The following is a 14,980-nucleotide window of genomic DNA, read 5'->3' as shown; positions in this document are numbered from 1 at the left end:
AGGCTGAGCTTGCAGTGAGCTGAGATTGCACCACTGCACTTCAGCCTGGGCGACAGAGCGAGACTCCATCTCAAAAAAAAAAAAAAGATTGAAAATACTAGAAATAAAAAACATATCAGGCTGGGCATGGTGGCTCATGCCTGTAATCCCAACCCTTTGGGAGGCTGAGGCAGGCAGATCACCTGAGGTCAGGAGTTCGAGACCAGCCTGCCCAACATAGTGAAACTCCATCTCTACTAAAAATACAAAAAATTAGCCGGGCATGGTGGCAGGTGCCTGTAATCCCAGCTACTCGGGAGGCTGAGGTGGGACAATCACTTGAATCCAGGAGGCGGAGGCTGCAGTGAGCTAAGATCATGCCACTGCACTCCAGCCTGGGTGACAAGAGCGAAATTCCATCTCAAAAAAAAGAAAAAAAAAAATCAGAGGCCCGGCACGGTGGCTCATGCCTGTAATCCCAGCACTTTGGGAGGCTGAGGCGGGCGGATCACAAGGTCAGGAGATTGAGACCATCCTGGCTGACACGGTGAAACCCCATCTCTACTAAAAATACAAAAAATTAGCTGGGCGTGGTGGCAGGCGCCTGCAGTCCCAGCTACTCGGGAGGCTGAGGCAGGAGAATGGCCTGAACCCAGGAGGCAGAGCTTGCAGTGAGCCGAGATCGCGCCACTGCACTCCAGCCTGGGCTACAGAGCAAGACTCCATCTCAAAAAAAAAAAAAAATCAGAAATGAAGAAGTAATTTGATGTACAGTAGACTGGACACAGCAGTGGAAATGAACAGTAAACTTAAAATCAGATCAATAAGAATATGTCATGCATTGCTTAACAATGGGAATACATTCTGAGAAATGCATCATTAGGCAATTTTGTCATTGTGTGAACATCATATATTCACACATACCACACAGCCTACTACACACCTAGGTTGCTTGGAATAGCCTATTGCTCCTAGGCTACAAACCTGCGCAGCATGTTACTGTACTGAATACAGCAGGCAATTGTAACCCAATGGTAAATATTTATATATCTAAACAAATCTAAACATAGGAAAGTTACAATAAAAATACACCATAAAAGATAAAATATGGTACACCTATATAGGGCACTTACCATAAATGGAGCTTACAGGACTGGAAGTTGCTCTGGGCGAGTGAGTGGTGAGTGAATGTGGAGGCCTAGGACATTACTGCACACTACTGTGGCCTTTATAAACAGTGGACACTTAGGCTACTCTAAATTTATTTTATGTATTTATTTATTTATTTGTTTATTTTTGAGATGGAGTTTTGCTCTTGTTGCCCAGGCTGGAGTACAGTGGCACAATCTCGGCTCACCACAACCTCCACCTCCTGGGTTCAAGTGATTCTCCTACCTCAGACTCCCAAGTAGCTGGGATTACAGGCATATGCCACCACGTCCAGCTAATTTTGTAGTTTTAGTAGAGATGGGGCTTCACCATGTTGGTCAGGCTGGTCTTGAACTCCCAACTCCAGGTGATCCACCCACCTCGGCCTCCCAAAGTGCTGGGATTACAGGCATGAACCACTGCGCCTGGCCACTAAATTTTATTTTTAAAATTTTTCTTTCTTCAATAATAAATTAACCTTAGCTTACTGTAACTTTTTAACTTTATAAACTTTTTCATCTTTTAGCTTTTTGACTCTTTTAATAACACTTAACTTCAAGCACACATTGTACAGCTGTACAAAATATTTCCTTCTGTATATCCTTATTCTTTAGGCTTTTTCCTTTTATTTATTTATTTATTTTTTTTAAGACTGAGTCTCGCTCTGTCACTCAGGCTGGAGTGCAATGGCACGATCTCAGCTCATTGCAACCTTTGCCTCCCAGAGTCAAGCGATTCTGCCTCAGCCTCCTGAGTAGCTGGGTCTACAGGTGTGCACCACCATGCCTGGCTAATTTTTTGTGTTTTTAGTAGAGATGGGGTTTCGCCATGTTGGCCAGGCTGGTCTCAAACTCCTGACCTCAGGTGATCCACCTGCCTTATCCTCCTAAAGTGCTGGGATTACAGGCATGAGCCACCATGCCCAGCCGCTTTTTTCTATTTTTAAAATTTGTTATTTATGTTTCTGCTTGAGGTTGTTTTACAGTCAACTTTATACATATATATATAATGTAATGTTATATATATGTGAAGTACACTCTAAAATAATGATAAATGTATACTAAATACATAAACCAGTAACATAGTCTTTTTTTACCATTATCAAGTATTATATACTATACATTATTGTGTGTGCTATACTTTTATACAACTGGCAGCACAGTAGGTTTGTTTACACCAGCATCACTACAAACACAGGAGAAATGTGTTGCACTACAACTTTATGATGGCTACAACATCACTAGGTGATAGGAATTTTTCAGCTTTATTATAATCTTATGGGGCCAACATCATATATGTGGTCTGTTGTTGGCTAAACTGTCATTATACAGCACGTGACTGTAATCCGACTAAAACACAAATAGAAAAATGTTGGGGGGATAAAACAGAGCATCTATGATCCTTAGGATGATAGCAAATGGTTTAACATATTTGTAATTGAAGTCCCATAAGGAAAAGAAAGAGTGAAACAGAAGAAATCTTTGGAGAGATAATAGACAAGAATTTTCTAAAACTAATAAAAGAAATCAAGTCACAGATTGCATCAGCTCAGTGAACTCCAAGCAGAATAAATACAAAGAAAACCAACCTCAGGTACAACATAGTCAAAGTGTTGAAAATCAAAGATAAAAGTAAATTATTAAAAGCAGCCAAAGAAAAATTATGAATGATGGGTAATTTCTCATCAGAAACAGTAGAGGCCAGAAGACAACAGAAAAGCTTCCCCATCCCCTAATATGGTTTGGCTGTGTCCCCACCCAAATCTCATCTTGAATTGTAGCTCCCATAATTCCTACATGTTGTGGGAGGGACCCGGCGGGAAGTAATTGAATCACGGGAGTGGGTCTTTCCCATGCTGTTCTTGTGATAACGTCTCACGAGACCTGATGGCTTTCTTTTCTGTTCTTTTCTCTTTTTTTTTGAGTCTGATCTTCTTTATTTGTTACTCAAAAAATCTTATTTCTGACTGGACTCAGACTTAGAAGTAGAAGCTCACAGAGAGGAAAGTCTGTGTCTCTTCGCAATTTGTTCCTGGCACTTCTCTTTAGCCTCCTTCATTCTCTTGCCTAAAAGTTTAGCATATTCTGCAGCCTCTTCCTTATTTTTCTTAGTACACGGCTTCTTCAGAGCAATATGCTGCCCTTTGTGCTGCAGGAAATGTGGAGTAACAAGATGCTGAATCTTGGGTGCTTTGGTCCTAGGTTTCTTACCTCCTTTGTTTGAGGGCTTTCTTACAACATACTGGCGGACATCATCTTCTTCAGAGAGATTGGAAAGTTTGCAGATTCTGCTAGCTTTTTTGGGCCCCAGGCGACGAGGCACCATAGTATCAGTCAGTCCAGGAATATCCTTCTTTACTTTTTTTTTTTTTTTTTAACAATAACCAAGTTGAGAATGCTCAGATTGGCATCCACTATGCAACCACGAACTGATTTTCTCTTTCTCCAGTTCTCCTTGGTCTGTAACAGGAATGCCCCTTACTCCGTAGCAGGTGGACACGGCCATGGGTCAAGACACCCTGCTTCATGGGGAAACCTTGTTTGTTGTTCCCGCCACTGATTCGGACCACATAACCTTTCCATTCTTCACCCAGAGTGTCAGCAGCAACTTCTGTGGCCATAAGCTTCTCATAAAAAGTACGAAGTTTGCATTCATCATCCACTTCAATGAGTTTCTGGCAGCCAGTGACCGGGAAGGAGATGTTCAGCTTCATCTTGAAGCAGCTGAATGCCTCCAAGACCTGATGGCTTTCTAAAGGGAGTTCCCCTCTACTTCTCTCTTGCTTGCCACCATGTAAGACGTGCCTTGCTCCTCCTTTGCTTTCCACCATGATTGTAAGGCCTCTCCAGCTATGTGGAACTGTGAGTCCATTAAACCTCTTTTTTTCTTTTTTCTTTTTGTTTTTTTAGTAGAGACGGGGTTTCACCATGTTAGCCAGGATGGTCTCGATCTCCTGACCTCGTGATCCACCCGCTTTGGCCTCCCAAAGTGCTGGAATTACAGGGGTGAGCCACTGCGCCCAGCCAAACCTCTTTTTCTTTGTAAATTATCCAGTCTCAGGTATGTCTTCTATTAGCAGCATGAGAACAGACCAGTACACCCCACACCACCCCCTAAAAAATAGAAAAGCTTTCTTAAATAACTGAAAAAAAAAAGCAAAACCTGTCAGCCTAGATGTCTATTTATATTTCTTTCTTCTTCTTTTTTTTTTTTTTGAGACAGAGTCTCACTCTGTCTCCCAGGCTGGAGTGCAATGGCATGACCTCGGCTCACTGCAACCTCCAGTTCCCGGGTTCAAGCAATTCTCCTGCCTCAGCCTCGCGAGTAGCTGGGACTACAGGCGTGTGCCACCACGCCCAGCTAATTTTTTGTATTTTTAGTAGATAAGGGGTTTCATCTTGTTAGCCAGGATGGTCTCTATCTCCTGATCTTATGATCTGCCCACCTCAGCCTCCCAAAGTGCTGGGATTACAGGTGTGAGCCACCGCGCCCGGCCGCATCTATTTATATTTCAACCTAAAGGTAAATAAGGATATTTTCAGAAAAAAGGAGAAATTCATTTCCAGAAAACCTGCTCTACCAGAAATGATTAACAGAAATAATGTCAATGGAAGCATAGATCTGTAGGAAACAATAAGAGACCCAGAGAGCATAAATATGAATCTAAATAGAAAAGAGAGCTACACTTTTTCTTTTCTTTTTAGTTACATGATCTCACTCTGTTGCCCAGGCTGGAGTGCAGTGGCATGATCATAGCTCACCGCAGGCTTGACTCCTGGGCTCAAGCAAATCTCCTGCCTCAGCCTCCCAAGTAGCTAAGACCACAGGCACATGCCACCATCCTTGGTTAATTTTTTTATTTTTCTATTTTTTAGAGAGAGGGTCTTGCTATGTTTCCCAGGCTGGTCTCAAACTCCTGACCTCAAGCAATCCTCCCACCTCAACCTCCTAAGTAGCTGGGATTACAGGCATGATCACTGCTCCTGGCTTATCTACACATTTTAAAAAGACAATTGGCTGCCAATATAATAACAATATATTTCAAAATATATAACATTTAGAAGTAAAATATAGGACAACAAGAGCTCAAAGAATTGGAAATGGGTAAAAAGAATTGGAAGTGGGTAAATAGAATTAGTGTTAGAATCACAAAAGGAGAATAATTTGAAGGTAGACTGTTAAAGATATTTGTAATCTCAAGAAAAACTACTCAAAATAAAAGATGATTAGCTAAAAAGTCAATGGTATATTTAAAAATACTCAATTTATTGAAAAGTGGGCAGGAAAAGAGAAACAGAGTGTATTAGTCCATTCTTGCATTACTATAAAGAAATACCTGAGACTGGGTCATTTATAAAGAAAAGAGGTTTAACTGGCTCACAGTTCTGCAGGCTGTACAGGAAGCATGGCAGCATCCGATTCTGGGGAGGCCTCAGGACCCTTTTACTCATGGAGGAAGGCAAAGCTGGAGCAGGCATCTTACATGGCAGAAGCAGGACCAAGGACAGAGGGGTAGGACACAGGGGCAGGTGCCACACACTTTTTTTTTTTCTTTTTTCTTTTTTGAGACAGAGTCTTGCTCTGTCGCCTAGGCTGGAGTGCAGTGGCGCAGTCTCGGCTCACTGCAACCTTCGCCTCCCGGGCTCAAGCAATTCTCCTGCCTCAGCCTTCCAAGTAGCTGGGATTACAGGCACCTGCCACCACGCCCAGCTAATTTTTGTATTTTTAGTAGAGACGGGGTTTTACCATGTTGGCCAGGCTGCTCTTGAACTCCTGACCTCAGGAGATCCACCCACCTCGGCCTCCCAAAGTGCTGGGATTACAGGGGTGAGCCACCATGCCCGGCCGGTGCCACATACTTTTAAATGACCAGATCTCATGAGAACTAACTCATTATCATGAGGACAGCACCAAAGGGGAAACCCACTCCCACGATCCAGTCACCTCCTACCAGGCCCCACCTCCAACACTGGAGATTACAATTTGACATGAGATTTGGGCAGGGACACAGACCCAAGCTATATCACAGAGAAACAAACAACTGGTGGAACAAGTAGAAAAAAATGTTATGGGTTTTTTATTTGTTAAAAGTAAACCTAAAAATACCAAAAAATCATGTTAAATACAAATGAGACAAGCCTGGGCAATAAAGTGGGATCCCATCTCTACAAAAAAAGTTTGAAGATTCACCAGGCATGATGGTGCATACTTATAGTCCCAGCTACTCAGGAGGCTGAGGTGGAAGAATTGCTTGAGCCCAGGAGGTCGAGGTTTCAGTGAGGCATGATGGTGCCACTACACTCCAGCCTGGGTGACAGAGTGAGACCCTGTCTCAAAAAAAAAAAAAAAAAAAAAAAAAATGCTAATAGACTAGCCCCTCCAATTAGAAAACAGATAACAAAAATCTCAGGTTACTTTGTTTACAAGAAACATCTTAGAAATACAAAGACACAACCAAGTTGAAAGTAAAATAGTAAAAAAGTATATATTGTACAAACACTAAACTTAAGAAAACAATATTTGGGTTGGGCACAGTGGCTTACGCCTGTAATCTAAGCATTTTGGGAGGCCAAGGCGCACAGGTCACTTGAGGCTAGGAGTCTGAGACCAGCCTGGCTAACATGGTGAAACTCTGTCTCTATTAAAAATACAAAAATTAGCCAGGTGTGGTGGTACACATTATAATCTCAGCTACTTGGGAGGCTGAGGCAGGAGGATCACTTGAACCTGAGAGGCAGTGGTTGTAGCAAGACAAGATTGCACCACTGCACTCCAGCCTGGATGACAGAGCAAGACTCCCTCCCAAAAAAAAAAAAAAAAAAAGCAATGTTTGGCTTGTTTATGGCTATATTAATATCAGATAAAGCATCTTTCTTTCTTTCTTTGTTTTTTTTTTTTGAGACAAAGTCTTGCTCTGTCACCCAGGCTGAAGTGCAGTGGTGCGATCTCGGCTCACTGCAACCTCTGCCTCCCGCGTTCAAGCAATTCTCCTGCCTCAGCCTCCAGAGTAGCTGGGATTACAGGCCCCTGCCACCGCGCTCAGCTAATTTTTGTATTTTTAGTAGAGACGGGGTTTCACCATGTTGGCCAGGCTGGTCTCGAACTCCTGACCTCCTGATCCACCCGCCTTGGCCTCCCAAAGTGCTGGGATTACAGGCGTGAGCCACCGTGCGCGGCCCAAATAAAATCTTTCAAGCAAAGTGTATTCCAGAGATAAAGAATATTTCTTAATACTAAAACATTTAATTAGTTAAGACATAAAAGTCCTAAATCTGTATACACTTAATAAGAGAGCTTTAAAATATGTAAAGCAAAAATTAACAGACTAAAAAGAAATAAATGAATCCACAAACATATGGAGATTTTAATAACCCCTCTTAATAACTGTTAGAATAAGTTGGGGAAAAAAGTGACATCATAGAAAATTTGATAGCATTACCAATTAGTTTGACTTAATTGACTACAGAATATCATACTCAAAAATTGCAGAGTACACATTCTTTTGAAGTGCTCATGGAATATACACTGAGATGCGCTACATGTTAGTCCATAAACAAGCCTCAAAAAATGGCAAAAGATCAAATTCATTCAGGTTATGGTTTTTCTTTTTTCTTTTCTTTTTTTTTTTTTTTTTTTTTTTTTGAGACAGAGCCTTGCTTTGTCACCCAGGCTGCAGTGCAGTGGCACTATCTCAGCTCACTGCTACCTCCACTTCCTGGGTTCAAAAGATTCTCATGCCTCAGCCTTCTGAGAACCTGGGATTACAGGTGTGTGCCACCACACCCTGCTAATTTTTGTATTTATAGTAGAGACGGGGTTATATCATGTTGGCCAGGCTGGTCTCGAACTCCTGGCCTCAAGTGATCTGCCTGCCTCTGCCTCCCAACATGCTGGGATTACAGGTGTGAGCCACCATGCCCAGCCCAAGTTATGTAATTAAATAAAATGTTTTTAAGATCTTCAAATATTCTGAAATTAAGCAACACTCTTCAAAATAACCTTGAATCGAAAAAAATCACAAAAGACAATAGAAAGTATTTCAATCTGAATGATGATGAAAACACAGTGTATCGGTATGTGCAGGATGCAGGCCAAGTATGCTGGCTCATACCTGTAATCTTGGCACTTTAGGAGGCCAAGGCAGGAGAATCACTTGAAGCTAGGAGTTCGAGACCAGCCTAAGCAACCTAGCAAGACCCCGACTCTACAAAAATTTCAAAAATTATCCAGGTGTGGTGGGAGGCACCTGTAGTCCCAGCTACTCTGGAGATTGAGGTGGGAGGGTCGCTCCCAGGAGGGAACCCAGGAGGTTGAAGCTTCAGTGAGCTGTGATTGTGCCACTGCACTCCAGCCTGGGTAATGAAGCAAGATCCTGTCTGGAAAACAAAAAAAGAAAAAAAGAAGAAGAATGATTTCATAATTAAAATCCCAAATCCAAATGGCTTCACCGTTCAATTCTATCCAACATTTAAGGAAGAAATAACAGCAATTTTACACAAACCAAACTCTGGTCAGCGTGATCATGTGGTGTGTCAGAGTGGGTGGAAAAGAAAAGTGCCTGAAAAGAGAAAAAAGAATGCCCCAAAGGTGCTCAGCTGACTTGAAAGTATTCTCAAAGTAGACGCAATGTTTTAAAGAAAGTTGTTCAAGAGACAGCAACTGTGGTGATGCCAGACACTGCCAAGAGGAAATGAGTGTGTGGTGAAAGATGAAAAAGATGACACAAAAATGGAGGCTGATATTAAGAGGAAAAAAAGGTTTTCTAGACCAGTATGGGCAGTAACCAGTATGGAAGAAGTAGAGGTAAAGAAAAAGGCTGAGGCTGGGGGCGGTGGCTCACGCCTGGAATCTCAGCACTTTGGGAGGCCAAGGCAGGCAGATCACTTGAGGCCAGGAATTCGAGACCAGCCTGGCCAACATGGTGAAACCATGTGTCTACTAAAAATACAAAAATTAGCCGGGTGTGGTGGTGCAAGCCTATAGTCCCAGCTACTTGGGTGGCTGAGATATGAGACTCACTTGAACCCCAAGAGGCAGAGGTTGCAGTAAACCAAGATAGCACCACTGCACTCCAGCCTGGGTGATAGAGCGAGACTCTGTCTCAAAAAAAAAAAAAAGAAAAGTCTGAAGGCAAAATGAGAGGAAAGAAAGGAGAAGAGCAAAGCAAAGGTGGTAAAAGCAGTGAAGTGTTTAGACTGGTAGACTCTCAAAAATTTGGAAAATGCCACATGGCACAGATGTCTGATTAGAACGCAAATATTCATTTCAGCTCCTACCAAATAAAAACCATCTGCTTTCATATTTTAACTTGGCCTTTTGCTTCCATTCAAACCCAACATACTCAAGTTTGTTTTGGGAACTTGAGTAAAATACTTTATTTAATGCATGAAAGCTATACTGATGTTTTAATTGGATGCTGTCCAATATCCAGGTATTATCAGACATCAAAATTCTGCCAAGAATGTGGTTGTAATTTTTTGTTTTTACAACTTGGTAATCATAGTTAGTAAAGATAAAACAAGGCTGGGCATGGTGGCACACGCCTGTTATCCCAGCACTTTGGGAGGCCAATGCAGGTGGATCACCTGAAGTCAGGAGTTCGTGACCACCCTGACTAACATGATGGAACCCCATCTCTACTAAATACAAAAAAATTAGCCAGGCATGGTGGTGCATCCCTGTAATCCGAGCTACTTGGGAGGCTGAGACAGGAGAATTGCTTGTGCCTGGGAGGCAGAGGTTGCAGTGAGCCGAGAATACACCATTGCACTCCAGCCTGGGCAACAAGAGTGAAACTCCGTCTCAAAAAAAAAAAAAACATCAAATTTGAGTGAACTCAGATTTAAAGAAAGCTATTATGTAATCATATTATTTAAAAATATAACATTAGTGGATCTTATAAACAGTACTTGTTTGAAGTTTTTTGTATAATTCAGAATGAAAAATCTTTTGTGTATGAAAAATATTTTGTTTATAAAAAAAATTTTTTTTTTTTTGAGACGGAGTCTCACTCTGTCACCCAGGCTGGAATGCAGTGGCACGATCTCCGCTCACTGCAAGCTCCGCCTCCCGGGTTCACGCCATTCTCCTGCCTCAGCCTCCCGAGTAGCTAGGACTACAGGCACCCACCACCACGCCTGGCTAATTTTTTGTATTTTTAGTAGAGATGGGGTTTCACCATGTTAGCCAGGATGGTCTCGATCTCCTGACCTCGTGATCCTCCCGTCTCGGCCTCCCAAAGTACTGGGATTACAGGCGTGAGCCACCGTGCCTGGCCTTATAAAAAAATTTTTACACAAACCTTTCAGAAAATAGAGAATGGGCTGGGTGCGGTGGCTCATGCCTGTAATCTCTACACTTTGGGAAGCCAAGGCAGGAGGATCACTTGAGCCCAGGAGTTCAAGACCAGCCTGGACAACATGGTGAAACCCTATCTCTTAAAAAACAAATGCAAAAATTAGCCGAGTATGGTGGTGCACAGCTGTGGTCCCAGCAACTTGGGAGTCTGAAGTGGGAGGATCACTTGAGTCTGGGGAATTGGAGGCTGCAGTGAACTGTGATCTTGCCACTGCACTCCAGCCTGGGCGATAGAGCAAGACTCTGTCTCAAAAAAAGGAAAGGCCAGGCGCGTTGGCTCATGCCTTTAATCTTAGCACTTTGGGAAGCTGAGGCAGGTGGATCACCTGAGGTCAGGGGTTCGAGACCAGCCTGGTCAAAACGGTGAAACCCTGTCTCTACTAAAAATACAAAAATTAGCCGGGCATGGTGGTGGGCCCCTGTAATCCCAGCTACTCAGGAGGCTGAGGCAGGAGAATCGCTTGAACCTGAGGGGCGGAGGTTGCAGTAAGCCAAGATCACGTCACTTTACTCCAGCCTGGGCAAAAAGTAGAGAATGAGGAAACTGTTTTTTTTTTTGTTTTTTTTTTTGTTTTTTGAGACGGAGTTTCACTCTTGTTGCCCAGGTTGGAGTGCAATGGCGCGATCTTGGCTCACCACAACCTCCACCTCCCGGGTTCAAGCGATTCTCCTGCGTCAACCTCCCAAGTAGCTGGGACTACACTGCAGGCATGAGCCACCACACCTGGCTAATTTTGTATTTTTAGTAGAGACAGGTTTTCTCCATGTTGGTCAGGCTGGTCTCAAACTCCTGACCTCAGGTGATCCACCCACCTCAGCCTCCCAAAGTGCTGGGATTACAGGCGTGAGCCACTGCGCCCAGCCGAGGAAACACTTCTTAATTCATTTTATAAGGCCAGCATAACCCTGATACCAAATCTTGCCAAAGACATTACCAAAAAAGAAAAGTATAGACAAATTATGATATATCCATGTAATGGAATACTACTGAGCAATAAAAAGGAATGAACTATTGAAACACACAACATGGATGAAACTCAAAATAATTATCCCAAGTGAAAGAGGTCGGATTTTAAAAAGAATACACTGTATTTAGCCGGGTGCTGTGGCATGCATCTGTATTCCCAGCTGCTTGGGAGGCTGAGGCAGGAAAATCGCTTAAGCCTGGGAGGCAGAGGTTGCAGTGAGCCGAGATCACACCATTGCACCTCAGCCTGGGTGTCAGGAGTAAAACCCTGTCTTAAAACACAAAAAAGAAATGATTCCATTTATACAAAACTCTAAAAATGCAAACTACCTTGCATATTGACAGAAAGCATATCAGTGGTTTCCTGGTGTCAGGCAGGGAGGAGGAAGCAAGGAAAGGCAGGAGGGAGGGATGACAAGGAGCATGAGGAAACTTTGGGGATGATGGATGTGTTCGTTATCTTCATCGTGGTCACAGCTTCATGGATGTATATATATGTCAAAACCTATCAAATCCAGTATGTGTATGGGTTTTTTTTTTTTTCGAGACAGGGTCTTGCTATTTTGGCCAGGCTAGTCTCAAATCCCTGGCCTCAAGCGATCCGCCTGCCTCAGCTTCCCAAAGTGCTGGGATTACAGGTATGAGCCACCACACCCAGCCATGTTTTTGATACCTCAGTAAATGTGCTGTGGGGAGGAGACAAGGAGAGAGAGAGAGAGAGAAAGAAAGAGAGAGGTCAGCAAGAGAGAAGGAAAGAGAGAGACAGAGAAAGGTGAGGGAGAGAGAGATTTTCCATGGGAAAAAATGTCCACAGTGAAGAATAGCTAAAATCAAAAAGCCTGACAACACCAAATATTGGAAAGGCTGGAAGCAACTGAAACTCTCTTACCTGCTGGCCCTGGCATGTCCCAAGCACAGAAGGGAAAGCTGGAACATTTTGAGAAACACACTCCAAAGTGCAGGGATTCCTGAGGAGCAGGCCTGGGGAAGGGTCTCACTTGCCCAGGTCTAAAGTCGGTGCTGTTCAGGGGCTATGGGAGGTGGTGTTCCCCACTTTTCCTCCCGCAGAACTCCCTCACAATAGAAGGGGGTTGGGACCCAAGTCAGGCCCCAAAGCAGCACTCGCCCACTCCACACTCAGGCCGTAAGCGCACATTCTGATCAGCATGAGAGGACCACTCCAAGTTCCTAACATTTCTAACGAATGCAAAACGCTTGACCTTAAAGTTGGCCTGTGCAGGCTTATTTGGGGTAAACAGAAGGTTTCTATTAGGCTCTGGAAGCAATGAAAATAGCTCACACACCTATAAACTCTCAAGGAACTGGAGAATCATCCTGGTTTGAAACCAGAATTTGAAGGCCCCACTCAGTTCGAACGTGGGAGATGGAGGTTGCAGTGAGCCAAGATTGAACCACTGCACTCCAGCCTGGGCAACACAGTGAGACTTCACCTCAAAAAAAGAAAAAAAAAAAAAAAAAGGCTGGGCTTGGTAGCTCACACCTGTAATCCCAGTGCTTTGGGAGGCCAAGGTGGATGGATCATGAGGTCAAGAGATCGAGACCAGCCTGGCCAACATGGTGAAACCCCATCTCTACTAAAACTACAAAAATTAGCTGGGCGTGGTGGCGCACACCTGTAATCCCAGCTACTCAGTAGGCTGAGGCAGGAGAATCGCTTGAACCCAGGAGGTGGAGGTTACAGTGAGCCAAGATCACGCCACTGCATACCAACCTGGTGACAGAGTGAGACTCTATCTCAAAACAAACAAAAAAAGTTGGGCTGGGCACGGTCACTCACGCCTGTAATCCCAGCACTTTGGGAAGCCAAGGCGGGCGGGTCATGAGATCAGGAGATCGAGACCATCCTGGCCAACACGATAAAACCCCGTCTCTACTAAAATACAAAAAATTAGCCGGGCGTGGTGGTGCACTCCTGTAATTCCAGCTACTCAGGTGGCTGAGGCAGGGGAATCGCTTGAACCCGGGAGGCAGAGATTGCAGTGAGCTGAGATCACACCACTGCACTCCAGCCTAGGGATAGAGCAAGACTACATCTAAAAAAAAATTTTTTTTAAGTTAATTTCATAATGAAACATAAAATAATGCTTTTAAAGACTATTGCGGGCTCAAACCTTCGCGCTGACATGGCTAAATGCACCAATAAAGTTGGAATTGTCAGTAAATACAGGATCCGCTATAGTTAGTTAATTTCATAATGAAAAGTTAATTTCATAATGAAACATAAAATAATGCTTTTAAAGATTATTGCGGGCTCAAAACTGCGCTGACATGGCTAAATGCACCAATAAAGTTGGAAATGTCGGTAAATACAGGATCCGCTATGGTGCCTCCTTCCAGAAAATGGTGAAGAAAATTGAAACCGGCTAGCACGCCAAGTACAATTGCTCTTTCTGTGACAAAACCAAGATGAAAAGACGAGATATGGGGGTCTGGCACTGTGGTTCGTGCATGAAGACAGTAGCTGGTGGTGGCTGAACCTACAATACCACTTCTGCCGTCACAGCAAAGTCTACAGTCAGAAGACTGAAGGAATTGAAAGACCAGATGTTTCTCCACCATTGGAGACATCACTAGCCTTTAATAAATGGGTTAACTTATGTAATAATTAAAAAAGACCATTATCAGCATAATTCCCTAGGGCTATTGTCCTAAACTTACTTTCTTTTTTTTCTTTGAGACCGAGTCTTGCTCTATTGCCCAGCCTGGACTGCAGTGGTGCCATCTCTGCTCACTGCAACCTTCACCTCCTGGGTTAAAGTGATTCTCGAGCCTCAGCCTCCAGAGTAGCTGGGAATACAGGTGCCCACCACCATGCCCGGCTAATTTTTGTATTTTTAGTAGAGATGAGGTTTCACCATGTTGGCCAGGCTTGCCAAACCTTCTTGATATGCATCCTATTCAACATAATATCTTTAACATACTTGCAAATATGTTAAACAATTACGTACATAATAAATATATACAAATATGCCATATCCATATATATTTATTATGAATTGTTTACAGCAAAACTTTACACTATAAAACATAAAAAATATAAATTAGAAATGGATGGGTTAAATGCAGATAAAGGTTCTAGTGTCTTCCACACCCCAACAGACCGCCTTGTAATATGTTGTCCCTGGATGCCCGTGCCCCAGGGCACAGAAACAACTTCTTTAGGCCATAGGGAAGAGAAATGAGCCCTGGCTGCAGGCCACTGGCCAAAGAGTGACTCAGGGACTCTGGAGAACACAGTAGGAGAAGGGGCAGGAAATGACTACATGGCTGAGTACCATAAAACCATGAAGTTTATGGACAGGCTGTAAATCTGAACATGACACCCTTCTCCCCTTTCCTCTCTCTCCCAGCAACCCGCCCAGGTGGGCCACTCTTCTGTCATTCCCACATAACCCTCTCAGCTAGAGACTTGTCCTTGTAGGGCCCTCTCGTCCCCTTCAAGGCTGCCCTTGGTGATCACACATAATTCTGAGTTCACCCAGACATAGATGCTGAAGAGGTGAAGTA

The 14,980-nt window shown here is 43.5% G+C and overlaps 2 pseudogenes; one reads left to right on the top strand and one right to left on the bottom strand.

Moving 5' to 3' along the window:
• Positions 1 to 2,989: 2,989 nt before the first annotated feature.
• LOC134807463 (small ribosomal subunit protein eS6-like) lies at positions 2,990 to 4,058 on the bottom strand (annotated as a pseudogene).
• Positions 4,059 to 13,741: 9,683 nt separating this feature from the next.
• On the top strand, positions 13,742 to 14,047 carry LOC107967464 (large ribosomal subunit protein eL43-like; annotated as a pseudogene).
• Positions 14,048 to 14,980: the final 933 nt, after the last annotated feature.

Source organism: Pan troglodytes, chromosome 10, assembly GCF_028858775.2.
Source record: "Pan troglodytes isolate AG18354 chromosome 10, NHGRI_mPanTro3-v2.0_pri, whole genome shotgun sequence".
NCBI classification, from domain to species: domain Eukaryota; kingdom Metazoa; phylum Chordata; class Mammalia; order Primates; family Hominidae; genus Pan; species Pan troglodytes.
This window is presented reverse-complemented; position numbering and strand designations above follow the sequence as displayed.